At 41.1% G+C, this 13151-nt stretch overlaps 2 non-coding genes across 2 annotated transcripts; one reads left to right on the forward strand and one right to left on the reverse strand.

Moving 5' to 3' along the window:
- Positions 1–5134: 5134 nt before the first annotated feature.
- Positions 5135–5206, forward strand: TRNAA-UGC (transfer RNA alanine (anticodon UGC)). The gene has a single exon. It is a non-coding gene; the product is annotated as a tRNA-Ala (tRNA).
- A 3727-nt stretch (positions 5207–8933) lies between these two features.
- Positions 8934–9005, reverse strand: TRNAA-UGC (transfer RNA alanine (anticodon UGC)). The gene has a single exon. It is a non-coding gene; the product is annotated as a tRNA-Ala (tRNA).
- Positions 9006–13151: the final 4146 nt, after the last annotated feature.

Below are 13151 nucleotides of genomic sequence, written 5' to 3' on the forward strand. Positions count from 1 at the left end.
TGGGATCCCACAACCATTTTTCAGCATTGTCTTCCATTCTTAGAAATACGAAAAAAAATTTCGCCGTTAATTATCTGGATAACTGGGGTATAATGTATAATTGTTTTAAATTAGTTTCCATCTGTCAGATTGGAATATATGTGCCTTCTTGCAAAATGGAGCAGTTATTAAGGGTATACGTGATACTTCATCACGGAGTTAAAAATACACGTCAAGACAAGAGGAGATGAAATACCACCATTAAAAATATACGAGAATTTTTCCCATTCCTTTATTAATACTAAAACAATAATTAAGATAGTGGAAGAAGGAAAAATGCGGTTCCGACAGCGTCGCTATCATCAACAATCGTCAACCCACGGTTTTCGGCGGTAACTATATATAATTTAGAACGTATTTATCATTTAGCTTCAACTAAATTTTCTCTTTTGTACATTGAATTTACGATTTTGCCGTAGCTAATTATCTTTCCACTTTTTTCTATTTAATAATATTAAATCTTTAAATCAGTTCAATTGCTATTATTTCAATTAACATTCAATGAAATAGGGACTGACTACTGAAGCACCGTGGCCGCTGCTGTCGCTCACTGGTTAATAACGTGACGGTCTTGAAGGATGCATGCAATGTAATACAATATGACACGAGATTACACGAAAGCAATGATCTTCTAATAAAGAAGAGATATCTGCTTTCCAAACTACAAAAGTATATCTGTATTATTAGTATATTCGCTTTCCAACCAATACCTCGCAGACTATTGTGGGCCGAGGATATTTCTTGGTAGCCCAAACTTTCAAAATGTTTTTGTAATGGAATTTCAGTATGATATATTTAGGAAAGCTAATCGATTAACACATTCCCCAAGACAGTTGATATGAGTATCATACCACTTTAAAATAAATATAAGATGACAAACTATCTTTTGTAAAAGACATGTAAAATAAGATACCAGAATTAAAACCATCCATCTCAAATTCGCAACTTGGAAAAAATGTGTTCTCATGGAGTATTAAGTTTTTCACCCATTTTGAACTTAGTTCTCTTCATAAATAGTTAGCAGGGGAGTTAGTAGTTCGCGGAACAAAACGTTAGGAAATAGAGACGCCTATCCTGAGGAATATAGTATAATCGATTCAAAGATTTATCATTTTGAAATTATCTTTTATTGCTTCTTTAGTCTCCCAAAATAATTAATAAATAATCGATTGTATATCTATTGAGCCGCACGATTTATTTACCAATCACTTTATTTTTGTTCGTCATTTTGTAAAATACAAGTGCCAAAGCAATGCTCGGCATTGATTATAAGGAAAATAATCGATGTAGCAGATTAATCGTTCAATTAAAACAATCGACGTGATCGAAAATTGATTATTTCAGGCTTCTCCCATTTTAGGAAGGGGGCCCGAAGAGAGAGCTCTCCGAGCTATACAATGATCACCCAAGTTGCACTATTATTTTATTCCATGAGACAACTGCTTTGGCGCAGTCACGTGCATACAGACGTACTCGATCCTCCGGCATAGAGCGCATAGACCTGAGCCACCCCACCCTCACCTCCCTCTATCTGCCCCCCTATCGTTCGTTCCCTCGGCACGCCCCGACGAATGGCGCTTTTCCACGGCGGCCTCGCGAGCACCGAGATGGTGGCGGCGCGATAGCTCCGGAAGCGCGTTCGGCTAGTCGTCTCCGAGTGGGAGAGAGCAGAATGGAGAGAGCCGAGGGGGAGAGAGAGAGATCCCTGGAAACAATGACAACAATGGGCAAGCAAGCAGACGAGATAAGGAAGGGTGTCGTGTGAACGGGATCCTCGGGCGCCGAAATCTCACGCGTTTCTGACGCCGCCACAGCGACCGACCGCGGAATTTTCCCGCGTCGTCGGAAGGTGGGGCGGGGGGCGATGGCGCTTTCTCGGACTCGGCAGACAGCATTCCCTACGCCCATACCACCCTCTTAAACCTCCCCACTCCTGCAGCTCTCAAGACATTCAGTAAATAATGAATAATAAACGAAATGAAGAAGTGAAATGACAAAAGATAGGGTGCGGACGACGCGCGTGCGCCTCGAGGATCGAGCTTGGGAATGGGGACTGTTTCGAATTTCTGCGCGCGTGAGAGGAGAAGCGGAGGGAGATGGCGTGGATCGAGGTGGAGGATGTGGTCGGAAGATGGGGACGAGGATAAAAGGCAGGGTGATAGGATTGAGAGAAGGCGGAAAGAAACGCTCCCGCCCCCTCATTGGTGCCGGCCTCCGCTAGCTCACTACATGCAGTTTGTCATCGGCACCCAGGACCACGTCCTCCTTGCATTCGTATCTCTCGACGCAGTTTCGGTTGGCTCACCATATACTACTCTATAACAGGGATTGGAACGGGTACAGGTCTCGAGGCAGAGAAAAATACCTCGAGTTATGACCTATAAATCAGTACTCATATTTCTCCAATAACGGCTCGAGTCCTATTAACCCTTAGCCCCACGCCCTCTCTGCGGGTCACGGGTTATTGCGTGGATGTAGATTTATACGTATCTTTTCCATAAAATTGACACTAGTTGTGTTTCAATGTATTATATATTATCCTATATTTTAAGTTCAGTATATTCATATACGGTGATATACGATATGTTTAAGCTCTTCGCAAGCAGTTCGGCCTCCAAATGGGTGCACCTACACCGCACACCTTGACATTGGCTTTCTGGTTATCACGTATATCTAAATAGAAACGACTAATATTCTTGTTCAAGGTACTTGTACCGATGTATCAGTACCAAGGGCTGGGGCCCTACATCTACACTATCCCCAGAAACCGCCGAATGAGCGTGTGGCGGAGATGGTGAGGCACCATACAAACTTGTACAACCTTGAATGAGTTCATGCACTTGAATACGTATTAACTCATATACAAAAACACTATATATGTATATATATATATATATATATATATATGTATATATATATATACTCTTATGTATGTATAAAATGTATGCATGTATACTTTACTCGTGTGTATGTATATATTACACTTGGACGGCACAATACTAGAACACAAAAATATAAATAAAAAAACGTAAAAGGACACTCCCATTTAAGAAAATTTACACTCTCTATCTTATGTTAGGCCTTCTTCAGGTAAGAACTACTTACTATCTTCAGGCAAGACTTACCTGAAGAAGGCAAAACCTTAAACTTTCTTAAATGTGAGTGTCCTTTACGTGTTCTCTAATTATATTTTTGTGTTCTATTGTGCCGCCCAAATTTTACACATAAATAAATAAATATATTCATGTACATATGTGTGTGTGTGATTCAATAAGCGATTAAATCACTCAATTTATCCTGTAACTTTCAATAAGTCCAACTCTTCCCTGCACTGGTGCTTCGTTAATCAAGAGGTTCCCAGCCGAATGCCTCCAGCATATCCGTCACATCTGCTGTCTTCTCGAAGACATTTTTCGTAAATCTGCCGGATTTTCTCTGAATAGTTTCTAGTTTTTGACTTATCGTATTCTGTCATAAATTCAGAATACTCATAATTGACCTCGCATTGCAATTGTGGCCTAACTAAAGCGGAGTAACACATCTTACCTTTAATTACATTTTTCTACAATCCGTCTAATGAAACCAAACTTCTCTAGGAATGGATAGCATATTCTATCAATGCGTGTATTGCGTGAACATTTTGTTGTAGTTGTAACTCATACATGCAAGGACTGAAACTGGTACCCTCCTACCACACGTCCTCGAAGTGGCCTGTAGGGTAATATGCGGATGTGTAGTTTTCTTACCCGATCCCGGTTCCATATGATCAGAGGGTTGCTCGACCATGTTGTTGCCGGAAGTCGAAACACGAATTTTGACGCACGTACGGTCGATAAGGCACGATTGTTATGGAATGGAAATTGTCATCATTGACGCACGTTCTCACCAATGTGACTTATTTCCTTGTGTCCAACGAACTTCTACCAGAAGAGGGCACAATAATCATACCCCACTCTAAATGTATTTGTTCCAGTTAAAGGCTGGATGCGCTGGAATCAATGCATACAAATGTAAAAAAAATGAATAGAGACGCAAACACTTGGCTATTCCACACAAAAATATTCATTGACTACTATGGTTTAGAAGTAAAATGTCATCATCAGGTGAATGACCCGAAGATGTTTTACATGAAAATCTCCGGGTTGTCATCGAATAAATTTTGTTCAGAATAACCAAGTGTTTACGTCTCAATTCGGTATGAATACGTTCAATGAAAGTTTCACCATTATTACATTTCTCGCCGTGATGGAAGAAAGTACTAATTAAAGCTTTTTTTTAATTTGGAAGATAACTATCATCATATTATTTATCATTTGTTATTCTCTGATAATGAAAAAAATATATTTAACATAATGTCTCTTTTTTGCCTTTTTTGACGATTTGTCGAAAGTCTCCTTATTGGGATTTATATGAGAAGAGAATTTGCATAGTAATTTCTTTTGCATCTAAATCTTAGCCACCATGAGATCGTGTGGCAGGGGAGAATGCAAATTCCAATTGTGATGTAAAAAGACTCAGGGAAACACGTGGAAACGGAACACGCGGAACCATTAAAGCATTAACCATCCTCACCTATGATTTATTTTTCCATTAAAAAGTAAAAGGGAAGCGCTATTTCACCTTCATTAGACATCTTACTCTTCTATCCTGCTCCGTAAGCTTGTTGAGAACTTCTCCAGAAGGACCTTATTTCAAAATCAGACTAATACAGAGAGAAGGTGCCTGTTTTTTGTGAAAACTGGTATTCAACGTACAGAAAGCGTCACATTATTGTAAGATTACCCCAAGATGGAAGACAAAGGTAGGACGAATATTGACATGCATGAATTTAACTTGTAGGTAAATTCAAATAATGCGAGTTTCACGCTAAAAAAGAGGATAAACATAATTTTAGCCCTAGAGGTGACAGAAGTAGGCAACATTGAATACGAGATTAGGAAAAAGTGACTGCCGAATCGACAAATTTCAGGAATACTTTTTTTACCTTGTTAATTTAAAGCAATTTAAGTTGCCGTAACAACTCAGATACCCTAAGATATACACATGTGTATGAATACTGAAAATTACAATGTGACTTCCCCACAAATAGTTATCTGGGGATGTAGCTCAGTGGTAGAGCGTTCGCTTTGCATGTGAAAGGTCCCGGGTTCAATCCCCGGCATTTCCAGTTTTTTTCCATTTTAAATTTCAGTAGGTGGCTCTTTACTCCATTTTGGCTCTGTACATCTGGGGTTTCACCATCATATGCATGGAATATTGGCAATACTTTCAGCCGAAAGAAGATATTTTATGAGAACCGATTAATCAACTGTTTGTTTGATACATTGATATTTCGAAATGTCATCTAACTTCAAATTCACATCTGTTCCGAACTGTGTGGTAATTAATCAGTGTTATAATCCGACTGAAATACCACTCATGTGGTGGTGAGAGTTAATTTTGTACGCATGAAGAGTTGCAGATGTCAGGAGAAAAGAAACTTCGTGGAAACTTATCTATTTACAGAGAATTAAAGTTGCAGACAGCGTAAACAGGAACAATGTTTAAAAAAAATTCTTTCGAAATATCCACAACAAAATTAGCAGTGCACAAACTGACGTCCTCCACGCACTGGAAGAATTCGTATTATTGTTCCAGAAAGGAGTAGAAAAACAGCTCCGATGTATTTTGGGTCCATAACAATAAAGGATAATTCAAAAATTAGAAAACTTTCAAAGAAAATCCCCCAGATTTGTCAAAAATTGCGATAAGAAGAGAGTAAGCGTGACGAGTATGTTGGAGGCATTAGATTGGGAGCACCTAAATTAACAAAAAGTTTAGGGAAGACTAAGACTTATAGATAGTTAGAACACACCTTGGACTAATTAAGACTAAGGTGTGTTCTAACTTTAACTAACTAAGGAAATATTACGACTTAACTTAATCTAACTAACTAAGGAAATATTACGACACCAAATCATTCTGGTTGACAACCGAGATAACATACTCGTACGAGTGCGAGACCATCACCGACAGGTTCAAATAATCGTTCCTCCCTTGCACCATACACCATCATAGCAAGATTGAACTCAATCGCCCGAATATGTTAACTTGGAGACAAAATTTGAATGATTTAGTCGAGTATTGCACCATGTACTCGTATAAGAGGCATGTGCGTGCATGTGTTAATGTGTACGAGTGATTTCGTAAATGCGCTAATACATATTCAAATGCACGTATGAACTCATGGTTGTGGATGTTTGGCTAGTGACCTACAAACACCGCCCCACAGCATTTCATTTGTTTATGGAGTGTCGTGAAGATGAAGACGCAAAATTAAAACTCTAAGGAAAGCCATTCATCTCCAATAACACTAATTTATCTCATTATCTTATAACCGTACACCCCCTAACAGACATTATCGTCCCAGGTAACAGGATAAGATTTCAATTCCTTAACTGCAAACTTCTCCTCCTCCACATCCTCTGACACTTGCCTACATCCCCTTCCATCACAGCTCCCTCACCCACCACCGCATAAATCTGTCCAAAGTTTGGTTTGGTTGGTAAGTAACGCTCATTTAATAATAAGCTCTCTGAGGTGCGTGAAATCACGCCTCAAGTAAGGGGTGGGGGGCAGTTTATCTCCCTGTGCCCTCTGTGGTTTCCCAGAAAGTACTGGTGCTTGAAAAATCACACAGCATGGGCGAAGTTTAGATTTCTCATCGTCAACCAAAATCAAACCCCGGCCTTTCGTTCAGTAGACCCATGATCTACTACTCACTGGACTACCATACCCCTCTACATCAATAGAGCTATTTTTTGCACGGTGACTTTTTACGCGTCATAATGCCGGGGATCGGCCTCTTTATTGTGTTGATATTTTTATTTCAATAGCCGTGACGTGGCATGCGTTGCGTACTTGTTTCCGGCGGTCATTGTCGGCGGGAAGTGACGCTCCACGTGAAAGAGAGCGCGATGAAGAGTACGCCCCCGCCTCAGATGCCGCTCGGTCAAGGTGACCAATTTTTGTTTGAACGTGTTGGTAAGCCGGGAGGACGAGATTCATCGCAAGGACCAGGAACCCAGCTCTAACCATTTGGTTAACCAATTAATTTCTCTATTTACTTTATATCCTTTTATTGTTCGTGTTCTCTGTTAAAGGCCAAATCAGCGACTTTTAGTTCACTTTAGTCATATTAAGCCAATGCTGGACGGACACGGCTACGGATGCAAGAATAGCGGCTGAGACCTCACATGTGGGGCGCTGTTAAGTCCGGGAGCGAATCCTCAACACCATACCAAAAGCTCATGCACACAGTTTCGTCACTCCCACCTTCCCTACTTTCTCCTCATATCGTTCCATCATCTTCCTCCTTCCCGCCACCCCCCCTTCCACCAGCCCCGCCGACCCATCCAAGCCTTTTCCACTTCCTCCTCCAATTCACCTCCTTCTCCCACACAGCCTCCCCTACTCCCCTGACTGCAAGACTGAGTCTCTGGGTCAAGGGAACGGGATACATCACTCGAAACCATTTACTCATCCCCTAATCGCTTCCTTCATTTTTTTCTTTAAAACACCCGCCAAATGGACTTTCCTTTCCCTCCTGCCGGAGTGGTGTGCCGGCTCACTCGTCGCGAAGGAGTTGAGAGCCAATGGAATAGGGTAGTGATGCGGGGAAAGAGGTTGGGGGTGGAGCATACAAATGAAATTGCGAGCGAAGCACTTGGCTTTGTTGTTCCGTTTCGCTGCACACTGCCGGCCTCCTCGGTGTCAAGAGCTGCAATGAAAAAGGATGTTTACGCGCGACTTGTAGTGTGCTTCGTCATCACATATTATCCATCCCTGGATTGATTTACCGCAACTCACCGTAAATTTCTCATTACTTCTCCGTTCCGTAGCTACCTACTTTCTCATGTTCGGATCTTTTGTTGTGAGGCTCTCTTTTCATTGCTGCTCTTCCTACGCAGAGCTACTGATCCATCCATACGGCCTCCCTCCCTTCACTCCACTCCGGTTGTTAATATCCCTCGTAAAATATGTTAAAATAGTGAAAAATGTTGCGAAATTATTTGAAGCTATGTAAATCCGAGCCGACACTTCAGGAAAAAGCAATGTTACTTAGGACGATGGTACTTTCAATTTCCTTGACAATTTACTTAGAGTAAAAGCATTTTAGAGTCAATTATAATGATATAATTATGAAACATTAGCTTTTGAATACGCTGAGTTGGGTAATTCCATACGTCACTTCGGAGACCATCACTATTTGAATGAGGCTAACTATTCCCTATTTATTAAATGGTTTTCACGTCGTGTAAAAACAAATGAAAAAAGAATTGTGCCGGTACTTTTTCTGCTGCATTTGTAGCGTTGGGCCTAATAAGTTTCACCTAGAACTTAAGATTCGAAACATTTGGTTCATAAGACCAATTTTATGTGGGCATTAAATGATATTGATAGAATGGAGCAACTATTGCATTGATATAAATTTAAGCGTCACATTAATCGCACGCCATTAACAATACAAATATATCAAAGTAAGATCCAAAACTACAATTTGAATTATCATTTAGAAGTTAAAAATTTTTAGGCCTCACCATATTAAGAAATTTTATTCATCTACATGATACCCCGCGAGCCGCCGCTTGGGCGTGTGGCGGGGGGTGTTAGGTCACCAACCGTGAAAAGGAACAATACCACATGCAAAACAAAAAGGATTATTAGGATTAGGAGTTACTTACACCCACCGTTCATGGTTTTATGTTAACAAGTCACGATGAAAATTTTCTAATAAATTATAACAGGCGATGATAAAATTAGATGAGAATAGACTGTTGAAACGAATGAATTTAATACCAGTATCATCCTACGCAAGTAATAAATTGGGACAAAAGTCAGTCTTCGGAAAAAGTTGGAGATGCCGGGGATCGAACCCGGGACCTTTCACATGCAAAGCGAACGCTCTACCACTGAGCTACATCCCCTGATATTTATTTCGGTGAAGTCACATTCCAATATTGAATATTCATAAATATGTATTTTTCTTAGGGTATTTGAGTCGTTACTTCAACTTAAATAGCTTTAGTGGTATGCATGCGGATACATTGAAAGTTCACAGAATAGTGTATGTTTTGTCATTTTAATATCCTGTTAAACAGAAAGAACGTTGGCAGGCGTGGTAGGATTAATTTAAAATCATGCCTTGGATTCCGTGGCTCCATACTGAGGTCGGATCTTTTTGTATATTGTTTCCATTCGCTTGATCAACCTATCTTGTTATTGCTTTTTCCACCATCCCGTGGATGCGAGATCACGATCCCCTTTGCTTAATAACTACTTGGGACGCAGCCCAGTGACAGAGCGTCCCTTTTGGACGTGAAAGGTCTGATCCCATGCTCCTACACCTTTTCCATTTTGGGTTTCTATTTTCAACAGATCGGTTTGTATGTTGGCCAAAGATGATAAGTTTTATAGATCGATTACTGTATATTGCTAATTTGTACTTTTCTGAATCACGAATGAAGACAGCATAATATATTTGAACTAATAAAGAATATGGCAATCCTTTAACAGGCAGAGTACGAACCGAGACCAGTACAAGGAGGGTTCGCTATGCATTGAAGAAATTAGCATAATTAAAGGACCGCGAAGCATAATTACCAACGGTTGGAAATTTAGTTGTGCTTGGATTGGTCGCAATAACTTATTTTCATGCCATGTGCTGTTTTCTCCTTGTGAAATAATGGGAATAATTATTAAGGCTATGAACAATGCGCAGCATAAAAATCATTTGCAAAAAAAGAAGACGTGTTTACGTGAAACATAAAAATGAAATATGTTTGTCACGGATAGTAACGGCGATAAGTATTAGCGATAAGCGACTTATGATGGAGTTATCGTATTGAAATATTTATATTTCATTTCCCTACCTACTGGTACCTCATCTTATTGGAAATGAGAAAAATAGTAACTTTGTGATTACACAGAAAATTTATTTCGATACGACCCGGGTTTCGACGTTCAACGTCATCTTCAGGTGGAAACACCGAAACCCGAGTCGTATCGTAATAGATTTTCTGTGGAATCACAAAGTTACTATTTTTCTCATTTCCAATATGAATCGATTTCATAAAGGTACGCCGGAAACCATCAATTACCTCATCTTATGTAGTCACACATGAGGTAGTTTTGGTTACAAGGGTAGGCAACAGTCTCCTATGATTTTTTGACCTTATGCTAATGTATTTACACGTGATTTGAAGTCAAGCAGTATGGCAACCAGGAAAGTAAGAGTGAATAGCATCCCGGTGGGACCATTGAGTCACAGTTAATAAAAATCTCTAACAGTCTTTCCCATCCGATGTACGGAGTACTTCTCTCGGAGTGTTCTGCTGCAGTAATCTAAAAAAATACAGGTACGTAAGAAAACACCATGATAAAACCAGGAATACGGATGCTTATGTGCATGGAGTCCGAGATAAGTGTGTTATTCCTAATATGTTATCTTATAACTTAAACTAATGAAGCTATTGCTAAATTTCCTCGCAAGTTAAAATTGAAGCTTCATTCTACTGGGAAAATTCATTTCAGTCAAAAATGGTTTCGGGTAAATTGTAACTAACCAAATTGATTTTTATATGTTTCGCTCGATATTCTTAATGCCAATAGAGTAGTCAGAAATCTTTGTGGGTGAGGTTTTATTTTCCCGAGCCGACCTAACGGGGGTTTTTGAATGAGTAGCATCGGCATACACACATGGATTAATCGAGTCACTAATATTCCTCTCCTCCCAATATTAACCAATCAGTTCAATGTGGTCGAAAGGACGGGTTTTTCAACTCAAAGAAGTTAATTAATTTTACTATATTATTGGCTTTTGCTACTACCTTCTCCTAGCGCAACTTATCAGTTAGCGTCAGATGGATAAGTGATAGCCAGAAATACTTCTTTAGGAAAGGAAGAATAACCCATAACAGGACGAGACATAGCTTTAGTGATGGAGCGGGAACGCCAGTCACCCCCTACCACTGCCACGGCCCGCCAATGTTACTCAAAGATACGGTTTTCCGATTTATTTCGCGCGCTGAGGTTTGGAATGAAAATTTAGTCGTGAACGCGGGACTACTGTCGACAGTGTGAGGTCCCAAAGGTAAATAGGAAACAGTCGAAGATTTTCAATCAACATTCACAATCTTACCCTGCTAGCCAACACGAGGAGGTGGGACAGGGGGAATGATGGGGGATGAAGATGGAGAGATGACGAGTTTTGAATGAGCTCATTCGTAACTGGCTGGTGCTCTAACGCCCCCGCCCTTGCACCGACTTGCCGGTATTGTTTAGATGTAGATGTAGATCTGGAAAATCCGCAAAATAGAGATGCAGATTCGTAAAGATCCAGAAGGAGGACGTTTTGCAGAGCAGTTCCTATGCGGAGTGATACCGAGCATTTGCTCGACCCGTCCACTCCGGGGTGGACGACCGGTGAATGGCGGAGTGCAGTGGCGATCTCCCTGGTTAGAACGATGATGATGGCTAACGTTCGGGCAAACATGAGAGAAAATGAGAGACCGGTGGGGGACGGGAGGGGGTCACAAGGAAGAGGTGGTAAGAGAAGGCTGGTAGTAAGAGTAGAGGAGGCAAGGAGGCAGTTCCCACAAGAGCTTTGGATAGAGAGGGCTCTATCCTTAGTACTAATCTCGCATCCCCTCTCGGAATGAGGTGAAGGCGGAGTGAGGGGTGTTCATGGGGGTGGGTGGGTGCGCGCGGGTACATTACGGAACACTCACTGCCTTGGCCCCCATGCTCTCCCTCCAGCACCCCATCCCCCTAATTCCGCCGTCCTGGGTTAATGCATGCCCGCAAACCTATATCGCTTCGTTTTTCCGTCGCGAAAGCTCAACGGCTTGCGAGAGAGAGAGAGAAAATCTAAATAAGCGAGCGGAGTTGATCATTTTTTTTCCCTTCTTGTTCAAACCTCACTTGACACCGAAGGGCAGGGCTCGCGCGTCCCGAAGACGACGACGTGGCGATGCGTCAGCGAGGTTGGTGCGTGCTTACTCGCAGCTCGGGGCTCATTTGTTTTTCCTTTTTATTTTTATCACACTTTTTTTTCAAAAGCGTTATTATTTTTACCTCCTTCCCTTCCCCCCTCACTCTCTCTCTCTTTTTCTGCACCCTCCCTCCTGCATATTGCATCGTCATGCAAGTCCGTATCGTGCTTGGTGTACCCTCCAGGCGCGGACGGACTTTTGTGCTAGAAAAGCGTGAGCAAGCGGGCTCGTGCGTATTGTTTCAAGGCGTCCGTTGTCGTGGTCGGGGTGTGTGCTACGCTTCAGTATAGCACTTCGAATTGCATTATTGGATTGCTGCCCGGAGAGAGATAGAGAGAGAGATAGGGGTCGTATGCGTAAGGGGTTATTGCGAAGGGAAAGCTGAAGGATTCGCGATTGTTATAACGGGTCGGAGAGCAACACAAATATTCATCATATTGATCATTGAAAGTGTATGTGCAAGTTGAACAGCTTAGGAAAGATGTGCGAGTCACGTATCTCGTCTAATTCACCTTAACTTCGTGAAATAAAAATGCTCCTGCTACCAATGGATGAGTATGCGAGATAGCCAAATTGTTAAATCCGAACTGGCATTTAGATAGTAATTTATGGTAAAAGAGAAAACTGACGTGAAAAAGATTTGAGCACGATTTTGGGAATTAAAAATGGTTATTGTACAATTGTGTTTCTTTTTGCAATAATATCGAGGGAGCCTATTTTATCTTCAAATTGGAGTAAGAATCATCCTCTAATACTTGTGCAGAGAAGTAAGGACAAAGCTAAAGAGGTTTACATTGGCCTAGATTAAGCACCATTTGCATTAGTATGAACAATAGTACATGACTCCTACTGAGATTCGTCATTGTTTAAAGGCTGTTTATGGTGACGATACTGTTGATAGGTCTACTGTTAATCGATGGGTAGTTAAATTTCGCGGTTACGAGCCTGGAAAAGCCATAATTGTAGATAAAACACGCAGTGGACGTCCGATCACTGCCTCAGATGATAAACATCGCAAACTCGTCGAAGGTTTGCATCAAAGTTACCGGCGAACCACACAAAAGCGTATCGCAATCCATA

The sequence above is a fragment of the Hetaerina americana genome, unplaced genomic scaffold (genome assembly GCF_022747635.1).
Source record: "Hetaerina americana unplaced genomic scaffold, ioHetAmer1.1.p SCAF_24, whole genome shotgun sequence".
Classification (NCBI taxonomy): Eukaryota; Metazoa; Arthropoda; class Insecta; order Odonata; family Calopterygidae; genus Hetaerina; species Hetaerina americana.